Raw genomic sequence first — 14,917 nt, 5'->3', positions numbered from 1 at the left:
TGAGAACACAGACACAACATACCAGAATCTCTGGGACACATTCAAAGCAGTGTGTAGAGGGAAATTTATAGCACTAAATGCCCACAAGAGAAAGCAGGAAAGATCTAAAATTGACACCCTAACATCACAATGAAAAGAACTAGAGAAGCAAGAACAAACACATTAAAAAGCTAGCAGAAGTCTAGAAATCACTAAGATCAGAGCAGAACTGAAGGAAATAGACACACAAAAAACCCTTCAAAAAAATCAATGTATCCAGGAGCTGGTTTTTTGAACAGATCAACAAAATTGATAGACCACTAGCAAGACCAATAAAGAAGAAAAGAGAGAAGAATCAAATAGATGCAATAAAAAATGATAAAGGGGATATCATCACTGATCCCACAGAAATACAAACTGCCATCAGAGAATACTATAAACACCTCTACGCAAATAAACTAGAAAATCTAGAAAAAATGGATAAATTCCTAGACACATACACCCTCCCAAGACTAAACCAGGAAGAAGTTGATTCTCTGAATAGACCAATAACAGGCTCTGAAATTGAGGCAATAATAGCTTACCAACCAACAACAGTCCAGGACAAGATGGATTCATAGCCGAATTCTACCAGAGGTACAAGGAGGAGCTGGTACCATTCCTTCTGAAACTATTCCAACCAGAGGTACAAGGAGGAGCTGGTACCATTCCTTCTGAAACTATTCCAATCAATAGAAAAGGAGGGAATCCTCCCTAACTCATTTTATGAGGCCAGCATCATCCTGATACCAAAAGCCTGGCAGAGACACAACAAAAAAAGAGAATTTTAGACCAATATCCCTGATGAACATCCATGCAAAAATCCTCAATAAAATACTGGCAAACCGAATCCAGCAGCACATCAAAAAGCTTATCCACCATGATCAAGTGGGCTTCATCCCTGGGATGCAAGGGTGGTTCAACATATGAAATCAATAAACGTAATCCAGCATATAAACAGAACCAAAGACAAAAACCACATGATTATCTCAATGGATGCAGAAAAGGCCTGTGACAAAATTCAACAGCCCTTCATGCTAAAAACTCTCAATAAATTAGGTATTGATGGGACATATCTCAAAATAATAACAGCTATCTATGACAAACCCACAGCCAATATTATACTGAATGGGCAAAAACTGGAAGCATTCCCTTTGAAACTTGGCACAAGACAGGGATGCCCTCTCTCACCACTCCTATTCAACATAGTGTTGGAAGTTCTGGCCAGGGCAGTCAGGCAGGAGAAAGAAATAAAAGGTATTCAATTAGGAAAAGAGGAAGTCAAATTGTCCCTGTTTGCAGATGACATGATTGTATATCTAGAAAATCCCATCATCTCAGCCCAAAATCTCCTTAAGCTGATAAGCAACTTCAGCAAAGTTTCAGGGTACAAAATCAATGTGCAAAAATCACAAGCCCTCTTATACACCAATAACAGACAAACAGAGAGCCAAATCATGAGTGAACTCCCATTCACAATGGCTTCAAAGAATATAAAATACTTAGGAATCCAACTTACAAGGGATGTGAAGGACCTCTTCAAGGAGAAGTATAAACCACCGCTCAATGAAATAAAAGAGGACACAAACAAATGGAAGAACATTCCATGCTCATGCATAGGAAGAATCAATATCGTGAAAATGGCCATACGGCCCAAGGTAATTTATATATTCAGTGCCATCTCCATCAAACTACCAATGACATTCTTCACAGAACTGTAAAAAACGACTTTAAAGCTCATATGGAAACAAAAAAGAGCCTGCACTGCCAAGTCAATCCTACGCCAAAAGAAGAAAGGTGGAGGCATCACGCTACCTGACTTCAAACTATACTACAAGGCTACAGTAACCAAAACAGCATGTAGTGGTACCAAAACAGAGATATAGACCAATGGAACAGAACAGACCCCTCAGAAATAATACCACACATCTACAACTATCTAATATTTGATAAACCTGACAAAAAAGAAATGGGGAAAGGATTCCCTATTTAACAAATGATGCTGGGAAAACTGGCTAGCCATATGTAGAAGCTGAAACTGGATCCCTTCCTTACACCTTATACAAAAATTAATTCAAGATGGACTGAAGACTTACATGTTAGACCTAAAACCATAAAAACCCTAGAAGAAAACCTAGGCAATACCATTCAGGACAAGGACTTCATGTTGCAAAACCAAAAGCAATGGCAACAAAAGCCAAAATTGAATGGGATCTAATTAAACTAAAGAGCTTCTGCATAGCAAAAGAAACTACCATCAGAGTGAACAGGCAACCTACAGAACGGGAGAAAATTTTTGCAATCTACTCATCTGACAAAGGGCTAATATCCAGAATCTACAATGAACTCAAACAAATTTACAAGAAAAAAACAAACAACCCCATTAAAAAGTGGGTGAAGGACAGAAACAGACACTTCTGAAAAGAAGACATTTATGCAGCCAACAGACACATGAAAAAATGTTCATCATCACTGGCCATCAGAGAAATGCAAATCAAAACCACAATGAGATACCATCTCACACCAGTTAGAATGGCCATCATTAAAAAGTCAGGAAACAACAGGTGCTGGAGAGGATGTGGAGAAACAGGAACACTTTTATACTGTTGGTGGGACTGTAAACTAGTTCAACCATTGTGGAACAGAGTGTGGTGATTCCTCAGGGATCTAGAACTAGAAATACCATTTGACCCAGCCATCCCATTACTGACTATATACCCAAAGATTATAAATCATGCTATTATAAAAACACATGCACATGTATGTTTATTGTGGCACTGTTCACAATAGCAAAGACTTGGAACCAACCCAGATGTCCATCAGTGATAGACTGGATTAAGAGAATGTGGCACATATACACCGTGGAATACTATGCAGCCATAAAAAATGATGAGTTCATGTCCTTTGTAGGGACATGGATAAAGCTGGAAACCATCATTCTCAGCAAACTATCACCAAGGACAAAAAACCAAACACTGCATGTTCTCATTCATAGGTGGGAATTGAGCAATGAGAACACTTGGATGCAGGAAGGGGAATATTGCACACTGGGGCCTGTTGTGGGGTAGGGTGACGGGTGAGGGATAGCATTAGTAGATATACCTAATGTAAATGACGAGTTAATGAGTGCAGCACACCAAGATGGCACATGTATACATATGTAACAAACCTGCACATTGTGCACATGTACCCTAGAACTTAAAGTATAATAAAAAGAAATATTAAAAAAAAGAATCACCACAATCAAGTGGGACTCATCCCAGAGGCATAAAAATGGTTCAATATACACAAATCCATAAATGAGACTGACAATAATAGATGAAGAAAAAGCATTTGACAGAATTCAGTATCCCGTTGTGATAAAAACCTCTCAACAAATTAGGTATAGCAGGTAGGTACCTCAACACAATGAAAACCATATATGACAAACCTACAGCTTACATCATATTAAAAGGAAAAAGTTGAAAGAAAGCTTTTCCCTTAAGATATGGAAGAAGACAAGGATGCCCAGTTTCACCACTTCTATTAAAAAAAAAATTGGAAATCTTAGCCACAGCTATTGTGAAAGACAGATATTAAAAGACATTCAAATTGGAAAGGAGGCAGTCAAACTGTTCTTGTTTGCAGATGACATGATCTTATACAACCCTAGACTCCACCAAAAAAAAAACCTTTTAGAATTAATAAATGAATTCAGTAAAGGTGCAGGATACAAATCAACATGCAAAAATCAGTAGCATTTCTATACATAATAATAAACTATCTGAAAACGAAATCAAGAAAAAAATCCCACTTACAATAGTTACAAAAAAATAAGATACTGAGATTAAACCTAAGGAGGTGAAAGATCTTTATAACAAAACTAGAAAATTGCTGAAAGAAATTGAATCAGATACAAATAATGAAAAGATACCGTGTTCATGAATCATAAGAATTCATAAATATAACCAAAGGAATATGGTTAAAATGACCACACTACCCAAAGCAATCTACAGATTCACTGCAATCCCTATCAAAATACCAATGACATTCTTGACAATAGTAGGGAAAAAAATCCTAAAGTTTGTGTGGAACCACAACAGACTTTGAATAGCCAAAGCAATCTTAAGCAAAAAGAACAAAGCTGGGGGCACCATAATACCTCACTTTAAAACATACTACAAAGCTATGGTAATCAATACAGCATGATACTGGCATAAAAACAGAAACATAGACCAGTAGAACAGAATATGAATACAGATATAAATCCATGCATCTATATGGCATCTATAGCCAACTGATCTTTGACAAAGGTACCAAGAACACACACTGGGGAAGGGACAGTCTCTTCAATAAATGGTGTTGGGAAAATTGGATTTCTACATGCAGAAGAATGAAAGTCAACCCCCATTTCTCAACATATTAAAAAAATCAATTCAAAATAGATTAAAGCCTTAAAGGTAAGACTCAGAATTCTGAAACTACTAAAAAAATACATGGGGAAATACTTCATGACATTGGTCTCAGCATGGATTTTTTTAGATAAGACCTCAAAAGCACAGGCAACAAAAGCAAAAGTAGGCAAATGAGATTACAGCAAACTAAAAAGCTTCTGCACAGCAAAGGAAACAAGTAAGAGTGATGAGACAACCTAAAAAATGGAAAAAGATATTTGCAATCTATACATCTGATGGTGTTAATATAAGAATTCATAAGGAACCCAAAGTATTAAATACCAAAAAAAATTGATTAAAAATGGGCAAAAGACCTGAATGGACATTTCTCAAAAGACAACACAGAAATGGCCAATAAGTACATGAAAAAATGCTCAACATCATGAATCATCAGAAAATGCAAATCAAAATCACAATGAGATATCACCTCACTCTAGTTGAATGGCTATTATGAAAAACGATGGCAAGTGTTGGTGAAGTGGAGAATAGGGAACTCTGACATATTGTTGGTGGGAATGTAAATTAGTACAGCCATTATGTAAAACAGTACAGAGTTTCCTAAAAAAAAATTACAAATAGAACTGTCGTATGATTCAGCAGTCCTACTACTGGGTATATAGCTAAAGGAAATGAAATCAGTATTTCAAGAGATATCTACATCCCTATGTTTATTATAGCACTATTCACAATAGCTAAGATAAGGAAACAACCTGAGTCCATCAAATGTATGAATGGATAAAAAAAATGTGGTATCTATATACAATGATATATTGTTCAGACACGAAAAGGAATGTAGTCCTGTCATTTACGACAACATGGATTAACCTGGAGGTCATTATGTCAAGTGAAATAAGCCAGACACAGAAAATAAATACCATATGAATTCACTCATATGTGGAATATAAAAAAAGTAGATCTCATAGAAGTAGAGAGAATAGTGATTATCAGAGGCTGGGGAGAGGATATGGAGAGAGCTTGGTCAAAGGGCACAAAGCTACAGTTAAGACTGGCAGAATACTTTCTGGTGTTCTATTGCACAGTAGGGTGACTATAGGTAACTGTGATTTATTGTGTATTTCATAATAGCTAAAAGAGATTTTTTTAATGTTCTCACCACAAAGAAATGATGTTTGAGGTGATAGATTTGCTAATTACTCTGATTTGATCATTACACAATGTATACATGCACTGAAACATCACATTGTATCCCACAAATATGTATAATTATTACATGTCAACTAAAAATTTACAAAAACCTACCAAAAATTTATATTCTGAAAGCTTGTTTTATTCCAACAGGAATCAATTTTTAATAAATTTTATATCAAAATCACTATTGCTTGGGTTTGTTTTTTTTCTGGAATCCATAAACATTATATATTCTAGAATTATAGATATACATAATCATATTTTTGAGATGGATGACTTGGGAGAGTGGTCAAAGAGTATAAAAATTCTAAAAATAATATGTGAAAAACACAGGGAGCAGATGGAGAAGATTCACTATCAAAACACATGGTTCTAAATGCAAACAGCATATACTAGTAGGTCACTGTTGGTGACCATTATTGAACATGAGAACATATTTTAAAATCTAAACCAATGCAGATGAAGAAGGAGTGTATAGTGTTTAAGGATACAGCTTCTGAGGCAGAGCCAAAGATCATGTCCCAGCTCTGCCACTCCCTCCCTAGCTATGTGCCTTCGGTTAAGTTTCTTAACTTCTCTGAACCCCTATTACCACATTCTATAATGTGGCTAAATAATATTGTTCACCTCAGAAAGGTTTGGAAAGATTACTTGAGATAAATGTAAAATATTTCCTATAAAATAGTTTCTGCCAAAAATAACTATTTTTGAGCATTATGAAAAAGAAGCAAAGAGACATTTGCAATATACAAAACTTGTAAATCCTTTCAATGTCACTGATTAACAAAAACTTGAAAGCTTTCTCTTGATTAAATTCAACATATATTAGTTACAGATGATATAGCAGCAAGTTAAATGCTGATGATAGGCAGCAAGTTAAATACAGAGAATGTCCACTTGTCTGTGTGTTAACAAGGACTAAAAGGGAACTGTCTTGCTACTGGGGAACAGAACAGGAAAACAGGATTGCTTTGTGAGAGAGTCGGAGGGAAAGGATTGCTGTGAATAAGTGATAAGTAGTAAAGGGCACTTTCATCCATTCAGTCACTATCCATCCATCATCCACCATTCATTCAACCCATCAATTCATTATTCAGCTCTTCAATGGGTTAAGGTTAAGCACAGAAAAGCTGTGTACATGCCTACATTCAAGAAGCACAACTATGACTTATCAACGAATGGGGCATTTACACAGAGTGAAAATGTGGAGTTACAGAGGGTAAAATATGGGGTTGAAATGGAAGTCAGATGTGTTTAAAAATAGGGCAGGATATTTTCTGCCCAGGAGTGACATTAGGCTCTTCATAATGAGCTTCTATGCCACTCTGACTCATGGCAGGGAATTCCTCTCAGGTGTAACGCACCATAGAGAAATAAATCTCACCATCGTTTGGTCCTTCCTAGGTATATGTATCTGTAAGGTCTAACAATAGCCAAGTTATCTGCAATAATCACTTTCATTGTACTGTTGCAATAAAAAAAAAACAAAGAGCTATGCATAGTTAACAGAACAGTTTCATGGGGTGCTCCATTTATCATAGATCAATTATATTAACTAGGGTAGGCTTAGAGCGACAAATATTCCAATTAATTTGTGGGTTATATTAGAAAGTATTAAACATACCATCTATTAAATTACAAAATAGCAATATAATAATGTAAAATACAACATTATCCCACAGCATTTTTAAGTATGTTAAATTTCATATTGAAAAGGCTGAGTATACATTCATAATACCATTCATCATCAAAAAAATTAAATGCGGCTGGGCGCAGTGGCTCACGCCTGTAATTCCAGCACTTGGGGAGGCCAAGGCGGGCGGATCGTGAGGTCAGGAGATCGAGACCAACCTGGCTAACATGGTGAAACCCCGCCTCTACTAAAAATACAAAACAATTAGCCGGGTGTGGTGGCGGGCACCTGTAGTCCCAGCGACCTGGGAGGCTGAGGCAGGAGAATGGTGTGAGCCTGGGAGGCAGAGCTTTCAGTGAGCTGAGATCATGCCACCGCACTCCAGCCTAGGTAACAGAGCAAGACTCCGTCTCAAAAAAAAAAAAAAAAAAAAAAAAATTAAATGCACAGGACAGTCTTGAGAATACAATATGTCAGAGGTATATTTAGGAAAAAAACACTCTTACCTAGAAAGGCAAGAATTTATTATATGCAAACCTGTACAAAATGGCTCCAGGGATAGAGAGTCCTAGTTTTTCCTCATATTTGTATACCTTAAAAGAAACCAGTATAGCCTAGTCTGCTTTAGATGTTGAATATGTATAAAGTCAAGACTATGAAGCAGCCATTTTATAATTTTTATATAAATTATGATTTCCAATAAAAAAGCATTCAAAATATTTATCAGAATCACATCTGGCATCCATGACTCACCAAGATAGATGCCTCAGGGAAGTCTTTGCTACAAGGTGGAAACTCAGGAACTAATCACTTTTGCTGTGGTAACTATTGCACTGCAATCATCACAGACATGGAATGAAAAGGAAATACTAATGAACTGGGTTTATTATTTGTTTGAAAGAGGACTGCAAATATTAGAAGGGTACTCTAAGAACACCTCACCACTTTGGGTGCTTTGTGGCAATGAGCACACATAAAATATTTGTTTTACCAAAAATTTCTAATAGCATTGTCCTTTTTTGATGGGATAGGAGTGGAGCAGGCTGAGGGAGACAAAGGTCCCGCAGGTCAGAGGGAGAACTGTTTAAACTGATTATGATGACTTCGAATACATGGAAACAGAATTGGCATTATACAAAAACAAAAGGATATTAAGAAGCTGTGCAAATACAGTTGTCTATTTAAATGCTAAATAACAGTAAATACTGTAGATAATGTATGTTGTTATCTACTGGTCAGAATTCATGAATTAGAAAATGTAAATAGGAAGACTAAGAATTAACACTTTATAAGGATGCAGGATGTCTCCTACAGAAATCAGCACTCGTGCATTTTAGATTCAGAACAATTTTTAATCACTTAACTTTAATCAAAATAAGCAAAAGTAATGATATGTTAGTCTTTATCATATGAATGAATCTCAGAAGTTCTGGTTTAGGATTATAGTTGAAGGTCTTAAGATTTCCTAAACTTGAGCCTAATTCTTAAAAACCATTTATAATCTTTTAAAATTTTCAGTGTTAATACTGAATAGTTAATATCCAATTGAATAGAGTATTTTTCATTTAATAATTCATTTAATATTATTCATTAGTATTTATAATGTGACTGGCATTGCTATAGGCTTGAGAGATATAATGGTGGACAAAATACACCAATGGAGTTCTGGTGAGGGCACATGAGTAGAATGAATACCATGTCAGCAATAGTCTGCAATGGAGAAAAATAAAGCAGGAAAGCAGGGCAGAAGTGCTGGGGGTAGGGTTTACAGTTTTAAATAGAGTGGTCAGGGAAGGCCTCCAGGAGAGGGTGATGTGGCAAAACCAGAAGGTGGTATGAGGGTGAGTCATGAGGAATATCATGCAGAGGCATAAGCAAGGGCAAAGGCCTCAGGAGGGCCAATTTGCAGAACACCAAGGAGGCAATGTGACTGCAGCACAGGTGCATTTATAATGTTAGAAACAAAGGCAGGATGCTTTGGACATGTGCTCCTTCATTTATCCATTATCTGTCTTCTAAATGGCAGTTAAACAAGGACATGCTAATATCCAACTCTGTGTCTCTCCAGAGCTTGTATCTCCCATTTGTATTTCATTTTGTCTTCTAATAGACATCTCAAACTTAACATGCCCCAAACAGAACTATCAATTAACAGAACTCCAGAGTTCCTCTTCCTACTCCTTTCCTACCTCATCAAATGGCGCTGAGTTGTTCAAACCAAAAATCTAGAAATCGATCTTCTTTTTCTCTTCCCCTCAACATCTAATCCATCAGCATTTCCTGTCAACTTTGTCTCCAATATGTCCTAAATAAGACTTCTTCTATCCATTTCCTGGTGGTTTCCCTGGTCCAAGTCACCATAGCTTTTCCCTCTTAACTAGTCTCCTTGAAGTTTCCAGTTACATTTAAAATAAAATCCAAACTCCTTGTTACCTTTGTCCACAAAGCACTACAAGACCTGGCCCAGTGCTAGTCTTCTTTTTGTTCCTTAAACATCAAGCTTATTTTTGCCTTAGAATCTTCACTTACGTGTTCCGTCTGCATGGAACATTTTCCCCAAAAACCTTCTACGACTTCACTCAAGTCTCAGATCAGATGTAACCTCCAACGAGCTACTTAAAATAGCCCTTCTCATTTCCTATTATAGCCCTTTGTTTAATTCCCTCAGAGCTCTTACCACTTTCTAATAATTCCTTATTAATTTAATTGTTTTTGTCTTTCTTCCCTCAATAGAATTTAAACTTCATGAGAACAGGGTTTTTGTATGCTTGAGGCTTGGCTACATGCCAAGCATATAATACACAGCCAGTACAAATAGTAGGAACTCTAAAACTATTTTTTGAATTCATTAACCAACGCCTTGTACACAATAGAAATATTTCATTATAAAACAGAAAGGAAACTAAATGGAAGAAAAACGAATTGCTCCACAATTTTAAAGAATAAACAGATTGAACTATTTGATTGAATCCTATGTATGTACCATACAATTTGAAGAATATCAAAGTATTATAATGCAGCACTTACATCTAATTTGCCCATATTATACATATTAATGTACTCTATATTTGTATTTACTTGATAATTTCTGACTGGCAATGACAGTGATATGGTACAGTAGTACATTTAAGAGAGAATATCTGCAACTTCAAACATTTTTCTGTTTTATTGATTTTTAACTAGTGTTCAATGTCCCTTTTTAATGAAAAAGGGGCTACTTAACAAAAGAGCAGCCAATTTTCAACTATAAGATACAAAACAAACAAACAAGTGTGCCATTAATGTAAGACTGTGGACCAAAAGCCAATCTTAAATGATTTACATAATAAGACCAAGTACAGAAAGCATAGCACCCAGAACTTTCTGCTTTCTAGCTTCTTTTATAATATAATCATCACCTATTTGGAGGCATTTGATTTTTAAAATTCTTTTGTGAGAGAGAATATGAACATTCAATTACCAATTAGCATTCAGACTAAATATTAAATTCACATTTCCATACTCGGCTCATCTGATTTACTTTCCAGATCAAACATGAACAAGAAACAATTTTAATTTGTCAGATGGTTACTGAATACACCTAGCCATAAAACAAAGGGAGCATAATTGCTATAAATGCTTTGAAATCAGCTCCACGATGGTTAATTTAGAATCAACATCTGAATCTTTACCAAGTATTATAAGGCTTCAAAAAACAACTTTAATGTGGGGTGTCCCTGCCTTTCTCCTTTACTTTACTAAATGTCATTGATTACTGTGCTAGGTACTGGGTGTACTCAATTGAATCATATTTGGGGTTAACCATCAATGACACTATCTTTAAGTTGTTCAAGATTTTCTAGTATGTTTATAACTTTCACGAATGACAGTTTTCCATTTTCATTAGTTCCTTTTTTATAGGATTATTTAGATCTGACTGAAAATTCCAAGGCCCAATTCATTATGCCCAGTATTCTCCCTTTACTTGAAGAAGAAAGTGTGATCTCCTTCTGAAGATGTGATACACAGCAGTTAGCCTGAGATCTGTATAATTTATAAATAAATTTATATGACATTTATAATAATTCAATCTATAAAAAATGCTGACATTCTGTATAAGGTTTCTGTTTTCCCTTCAGTTTTTATAGCTTTTATTGATTTCCACTACATCTAGTATTACATACAAAATTGATACCCATTTTCTCTAATTTCTATCGACTTTTTGTCCTATATAATTTAATAAGAGATAACACCTTATTTATAGGAATTCTAGAATTTGATATTCAGAGCCTACGCAGAAAGAGACTCAAGATTAAAATACAGTTTAAAAGGATGATATAGTAGGGCAAGACAGAAAACATGTCTTCTAGAAGATACACCTTCCTTGATTATTTCTTAGCTATGAGAGACATTTATGGGTTGCAGATGTTCCAAATATGAGACCAGGGCCTAGAACCTCATCTGACACTTAACCAGTAGCAGCAAGTATTTATTGGGTAATTTCTATGACTCAGGGACTGCTCTAAGAATTCTGCAAATGATAACTTTTGGGCCACTAATACCCTGCTAAAATGAAAATCTAAGAGTCTTTTCTTGGTCTTCTTTTGCATTATATTTTAGTATCTGCCGATGGCGTCTGACCACCTTTTAGCACCCATTTTTCTCCCTCCTTAGCCCTCTGTCAATCTCCATTTTACACCTTTTTGTTTGGAGGGCTCGTCTCAGTCTTGACCTCTTCTCTCTTAAAGGGCTCTCACACCTGCCTTGGCTTTTTCCCTCATCTTAGGTCTGCTAAATGTGATGGCTTTGTTGTCTTTACAGCACGATTAATGTGATAACTTTAAAGCGTCTCAGTACCCAATCCAGCTCCCTCTCCTGATTTACCTATCTTTGTGAATAGTATCGCCCTTCTTTAGGTAATTCAGAGTCAATTTTTTACTTTTTACTCTCTCTAGTGTCAAACCAGCAAATTTACTGATTCCCTCCACATACTGATGTAGTTCAGCTCCGGCTCTCACCACCTCATGCCCTGACCTGTCTCCTGAGTGGTTTCCACCTTTAGAAAATACTACATTTTAAAACTGTTTAAATCTGCCTCTTTTTTAACATCAAAATCTCAGGCACCTCAGAGGTTCTAATAACTTTCCTCTGAACTCCTACTGCATGCTCAAGAAGCATTACATTATGCATATCCCACCAGACCAGAAGATTTTGTTCAACTTTACTTTCTGAAGTTAATAAAAAAGGTATTAACAAATAGATGTTCAAAATTGTTCTACTATTTCCCATCACTTCTACAGAATAAAATCAACATTTGTTCATCTGTTATTCATTTGGTAATCCAATGGGTTCCCAGGCCATTTATTATTCTTCTATATTTTTACAGAAACTGTCGATTCAACCCAAAGTGGTTTATTCACTAGTCACTAACCAAACCATTTTTATATCTCCACATATTTTTAGCCAAAGTCCAGTACAAAATCTCACCACTTCCATGAGGCTTTTGTACCCTTTCTCAGCTTAGGATAATCTATGTTTCCACAAGACTTATTAGCACTTTATCCATGGCATTAATTTCATAATCAACAATTAAATGCAGTTTGGTTTTTCTTATATTGTGGCAGTTACTTGTTGCTTTACTCTTGTATTTTTTTTTTAACATATTCATATTCTGTCTTCCCAACTGGACTATAAATTTCTTTCTTTCTTTTTTATTTATTTATTTATTTTTTGAGAGGGGGTCTCACTCTGTCCACCCAGGTTGGAGTGCAGTGGCACGATCACTGTTCACTGCAACCTCTGCCTCCCAGGCTCAAGTGATCCTCCCACATCAGTCTCCTGAGTAGCCAGGACCACAGGCTTGTGCCACCATGTCCAGCTAATTTTTTTGTATTTTTGGTAGAGATGGGGTTTCATCATGTTGCCCAGGCTGGTTTCAAACTCCTGAGCTCAAGTGATCCTCCCGCCTCAGCCTCCCAAAGTGTTGGGATCACAGGTGTGAACCATTGCACCAGGCCTGTAAAATTCCTAAAGGACATTAACTTTAAAATCAGTTTTCTTACATAGTATTCAGCACAATATTTAAAGAATAATAGAAGTTTAATTTTTTTCAGAGGTCTAACTTTTGCATTTTATTTGGTGTTAAAGACCCTGTGAAACTACACAACCTCTTCTTTCATTCTTTAAAAAAAATTTTTTTAGAGATGAGTTCTCACTTGTGTTGCCTAGGCTAGAGTGCAGTGGCTTGGCAACAACTCACTGCAGCCTTGACCTCCTGTGCTCAAGCAATTCTCCTGCCTCAGCCCCGAGAAGGTGAGACTACAGGTACAAACCACCACACCCAGCCATACACGACCTTTTCTAAATGAGTCGTTCATGCCACTCAGAAAATAGTATCAATTTTACATGAACTCAAAAGTTCTATGATAAAAATAACACTTTTTTTACTGGGCAGTAAGCATATACTTTGGTTTATTTCTTGCCATTGTTGACTACTACTTCTCTATAATTTACTTTTTTGCTATTAAATTAACATATTATTCTAGCCACATAACAAAATTTGGAAAATAGGGAATAAGATAATCTATTTTCCTACTTTAACAAAACCATTATTACTCTTTGGCTCTGTTTCTTTCTAGTCTTCTCTTTTTTTTTAGACAAGTGAGCTGGGAGCCATTTAAACACTTCTCTTTGGTACAGACTTCTTGTCACTTACAGCATTTATTTAAGCATGTGCATTCTTTATCAACTGAACGGTAAATTTCTGGAATCATGCTGACTTCCTGGCTGTCAGTCACTTCCCTTGTTTTGGTTCAAAGGAAGTAGGTGGAAAGGAAGATGGAGGGCTGGATGCAATTCACAAACATATTCAAATGTACACTTTTCACAGGAAAAATGCATATTTTTTATATGTTAATATTCATATTTTTGGACCCAGCAGTCATTTTTGCCAATATTCAACTAAAAATACATGAACTTTTAAAAAGCCAATGTGTGATATTTATTAAAAGTGTACTATTAAAAAAGTTTACTGATAAACTACCCAAAGCTATTAAAAACAGGGAGCAATAGTTATGTATCTTAACTTGACTGTGTCTTATAATCTGCACATCTTAAAAACACTAACATGCAAATGTTTATGTTTAGCAAAATTGTAAAAAATCCTCTAAGTAAAGCTACTAATAATTTTGTTAAAAGTAAGGCATTTTATGATATAAAACACACAATCATAAAAGATATAACTTTAATTTGGAGTTTTTAACCAGGGGTTAAGGGGGTCAGAGAGATCTCTGCACTCCCTGAGAATTATATAGTACATATACACTTTTTTCCTAATGAGAGACTTGCAGATAGAGCTGTTATTAATCTAGCTAATCAAATTAGCCAGCAAATTCCAAAAAATAATGTCATGTGTTCTATCACTTGACTATTGGCATTAAAAACTGTAACGGCAACAGAAATTTACTTAAAATTAACATAATATTCAATATAACTAAAATACAGGACAACATAGAGATTCATGTTAAAATTTCCATGATATGACATTATCAAACCTCCTGGTTTAGCTGTGTCAGGATACATCCATATGACACTGAACAGTGACTTGATTTAGCTGCATTCAGAGCAGTAGAGGCAACAAGAACAAAAAACAGGTAAGTCCAAAGAATAGACTCAAACTACAATTTCAGATGAGGTTCCACTATGT

The 14,917-nt window shown here is 35.7% G+C and overlaps 1 protein-coding gene across 1 annotated transcript in view; it reads right to left on the bottom strand.

Annotated features, from left to right (window-relative positions):
- ITFG1 (integrin alpha FG-GAP repeat containing 1) overlaps positions 1–14,917 on the bottom strand; it is a 303,068-nt gene that overhangs the window by 182,408 nt on the left and 105,743 nt on the right. The window lies entirely within an intron of this gene.

The sequence above is a fragment of the Nomascus leucogenys genome, chromosome 2 (genome assembly GCF_006542625.1).
Source record: "Nomascus leucogenys isolate Asia chromosome 2, Asia_NLE_v1, whole genome shotgun sequence".
NCBI lineage: Eukaryota > Metazoa > Chordata > Mammalia > Primates > Hylobatidae > Nomascus > Nomascus leucogenys.
Note: the sequence above shows the minus strand (reverse complement) of the source record. Positions and strands in the feature narration are given on the sequence as shown.